The sequence below is a fragment of the Meles meles genome, chromosome 2 (assembly GCF_922984935.1).
Source record: "Meles meles chromosome 2, mMelMel3.1 paternal haplotype, whole genome shotgun sequence".
NCBI lineage: Eukaryota > Metazoa > Chordata > Mammalia > Carnivora > Mustelidae > Meles > Meles meles.
In genome coordinates, this window is record NC_060067.1 from 12,873,265 (window position 1) to 12,877,346 (window position 4,082).

Sequence of the window (4,082 nt, forward strand, 5' to 3'; positions counted from 1 at the left end):
ATTTCTTTTTATGAAAACTCCATTTGAAAAATGCATTGGAATATATTATCCCTTAGACATGTCAGTTTTCTTGGAAAAAGTCATTTGGTTATTATAATAACAATATTTACATGTGTTAAAAACGTATTTGGTTTGTTTTGTCATATGTAATCTCTTTAGGTGGTAGGTGAATTTTTTTCTCTTATTGTTTATATCTACCTCTACCGTACCTTATAAGGTGTTGTGCAGTATAGTAAATTTTTAGTACATATACTTGGTGGGCTTATTATTTTGCTTTCTTTTTTTAATAACATGTATTGTACTTTTTCCAGAAATTTGCTGTGGAGAATAACACACGTAGAAAAGAATACTGAAAACAAATGTACAGATCAATGAATCGTCACAAAACCAACACTCATGTAATTACCACCTAATCAAAAAATAGTGCACGGCCAGCATCTAGAGGCAACATGCCACCTACCCCATCCACAAAAATTTCCCCCAAACAATGTGCCTTTTCCTCCAAAAAGCAAACACTATCCTGGACTTCTAACTTTATAATTCAGACCTAAGTATTTGAATATTACAGAAATGGATAATACATGTTATTTTGTTTCTGATTCTTTCATTCGTGAGAGTCATCTATGTTTCTACACGTATCTAAACTTTTACTTGAAGTACTGTATAAAATTTTATTGTATAAAAATACCACAAGTACGTAGCCATTCTTTTGTTCATGGACACTTGGATTGTTTACACAATGGAGCTATGTGAATGGTGTTGCTGGGAATGTTCTTGTATATGGTTTTAGCGCACGTGCAAATGTCATTTGTGGTGGGTTTAGAATAGGAGTGAAACTGCTGAATTAAAAGGCAGGCACAAATTCTGCTCTAGTAGAAACTGCCAAGTCATTTCCCAAAGGGGTTTCTCCAGTTTACTCTTCCACCAGCAGTGATTTAGCTCCTCTTCCCAACAACCCTTGGTATTACTACATTTTTTTTAACTTAAGCCAAAATGATCAATATACAGTGGTTTGATTTCCATTTCCCTGATGACTAATGAAATTGAACATCTTTTCATATGATTATGGACATTTACATATCTCATTTTTTTCTGAAGTGGGTCTATTTGTTTATGTTTTTGTTTTTTTCCTATCGGGATGTCTGCCTTCTTAAAAATTTGACTTATGGTAGTGCTTATCTATTCTGCATATGTTTCTTGTCAGAAAAATGCATTGCAAATGTATTTTCCATTCTGTGGTTTTCCTTTCACATTCTTAATGGGTCTTTTGAGAAATAGGAACTAAATGTGCTCTAATTTGCCTTTTTTTTTTCTCTTATGGTTATTACTTTTTGTGTACTCCTTGTGTAAAGACTTTGCTTTCTTCAAGGTCATAAAGATCTTATCCTAAATTGCCTTCTGGATGGTTATTATTTTATCCTTTACATTAAGATTTATGATCTCCCTGAAGCAGGAATATCTTCTTTTCCCATAAAGATATCCAGATTTAGGATATATTTATACTTAGGATGTTGCCTTCCAAAAGTCCAACTCAAATCATAGTGAAGGTTACCAATACTCTACTCATAACAGATCCTGGATTCCATATTTGACCGTCTCTCTTTGATACTGCCAAATGTCCTCTTCATCTTTTAAGACACCCAGCATCCTTTTTCAAAAATAGGAGCTCCAAATAAGAGGCTAATTTCTTTGGGTTTATCTTCAAACCAGATCTTTGTCCTGGAATTCTTCATTTTCTTATTAGCTCTCTTATCTCTTCAAAAGAATTTTAACTATATGTTTTTTCATCTTTCTTACTATAATTATCAGAAGTGTTGGTCTAAATTGCTTAGTCTATCATTACTCAAATTCCAGTCCCATTTATTTTAGAAAAATTTGTCTTGATTTTATTCTCACTATCTATGTAATCTTGGACAAGTAATTTAAACTTTGTGAAGTTCAAAAAGATTTTTTAAAGATTTTATTTATTTATTTAAGATAGAGAGAGCACATGAGGTGGGGAGAAGCAGACTCCTCATTGAGTGCCCAGCCTGATGTGGAGTGTGATTCCCAGGACCCTCAAATCATGATTTGAGCCAAAGGCAGATGCTTAACTGACTGAGCCACCCAGGCAACCCTCAACTCTGTGAAGTTCAATTTCTTCACTTGTAAAATGAGAATGTCAGTAATTATAGAATTGTTGAAATTTTTAATATGAAATTGTGTATATAAAAACACTGGAAGTGATGATACAAAGCTACTGGTATACCTTCAATAAGTGACAGCTATTATTTTTATATGAATGATGATAATGATAATTATTAAGATGATGATGATAAGAGTAGTACTTCTTTTTAACTCTATCACATTGCCCTAATTTCTGAATCTAAAGGGGATATAAATGATGGAGTATTATGCCTCCATCAGAAAGGATGAATACCCAACTTTTATATCAATATGGATGGGATTGGAAGAGATTATGCTAAGTGAAATAAGTCAAGCAGAGAGAGTCAAGTATCATATGGTTTCACTTATTTGTGGAGCATAAGGAATAACACGAAGGACACTGGGAGATGGAGAGGAGAAGTGAGATGGTGGAAATCCAAACCATGAGAGACTGTGGACGCTGTGAAACAAACTGAGGGTTATGGAAGGGTGGAGGGTTGTGTGAGCCTGGTGGTGGATATTTTGGAAGGCACGTATTGCATGGATCATTGGGTATGGTGGATAAACAATGAATCTTGGAACACTGAAAAGAAATTAAATTAAATTTAATTTAAAAATAAAAATAAAGTGGATATAAGATTAATCTGACAACACATAGGCTTCAAGTAATGACTGTTTTCAATTTTTAGATTTGCCCAAGTCATGCTTCAGTAATATATTCTGGATTTTTTTGAACCTAAAATTGATGTCAAACTCAGGGACAAGTGATTTTAAATATCAGCTTTTCTCAGGTTAAAAAATAAACTGTATAATATCTGTTCTTATATTTCTCTCATTTTATGACATCAAAATTCCATGGACACTAGTTATAACACACTGCTACTGTCTCACTTGTAAGTACTTTTAGTAATTCATCTTATAAGACCGAAACTCATTGAACAGCAGTTTGGTCTCTTACCTTTTCAGTAATGTTGGACTTCAGTTCACTATGTTACCAGGGCTGGCAAGGCATGTCAATTTCCTCTCAATTTTTCTCCATAGGAACAGATTATATAATCAAATTGTATTTTTCAGCAACAAAAATTCGAATTGTTCAATTACAAATGAACAAGAAATGTTTTTCTCTAGCAACATATAGGAGGTAGGCAGTCAAGTATTGGAATGTTTGGTTTTGATACATATACATTGCTTATTGAGTAACAGGCCTATTGACTAGGTTACACAGTTCCCTTGAGAATATTGCTAGTTTCCTAGTTATGGAGTTGATACATAAAGAACTGGGTAGCTCCCATTCTAAGTTAACTAAATGACATCTTGGACAGAAAAGTATGTCTCATGAGTTTAATAAATATGAAACAATTCCCTACAGCTGGATCATATGGGCTTTAGTGGTAAAACTGAGCTTCTAATTTTGCTATAATTAAAAAAATCTCTGCTAGTTCACCAGCTAAGCTAACCCAAAATACTACTGCAAATGCAAAAGAAAATTGTATTAAGAAGAACCAAATACTACGTAGGAATAGCAAGCAATAGAAACAAGCAATAGAAAGAAAGGAGAAGAGGTGCTTGCTTTCTGTTTCGGTTGTTAGAATTAGACAACCTGTAAGTGTTTATTGAGAATCTGGAATTGGGATACCCGGTTGTCTCAGTCAGTTCAGTGTTGGACACTTGATTTCAGCTCAGGTCATAATCTCAGGATCAAGCCACCCATCAGGCTCCAAGCTCAGTACGGAGCCTGCTTAAGATTCTCTCCCTCTCCATCTGCCCCTCTACCCATGCTCTCTCTCACTCTCTTTCTCGAAAACAAAAACAAACAAAAAAACACTAGAATGTATGAAAAACTAATATAAGACATAAACCCTACAATTCAGGACTTTATAATCTACTTGGGGAAATAGATATGGCACAAATAGAATAGAAAATAATAATTAGTTGCT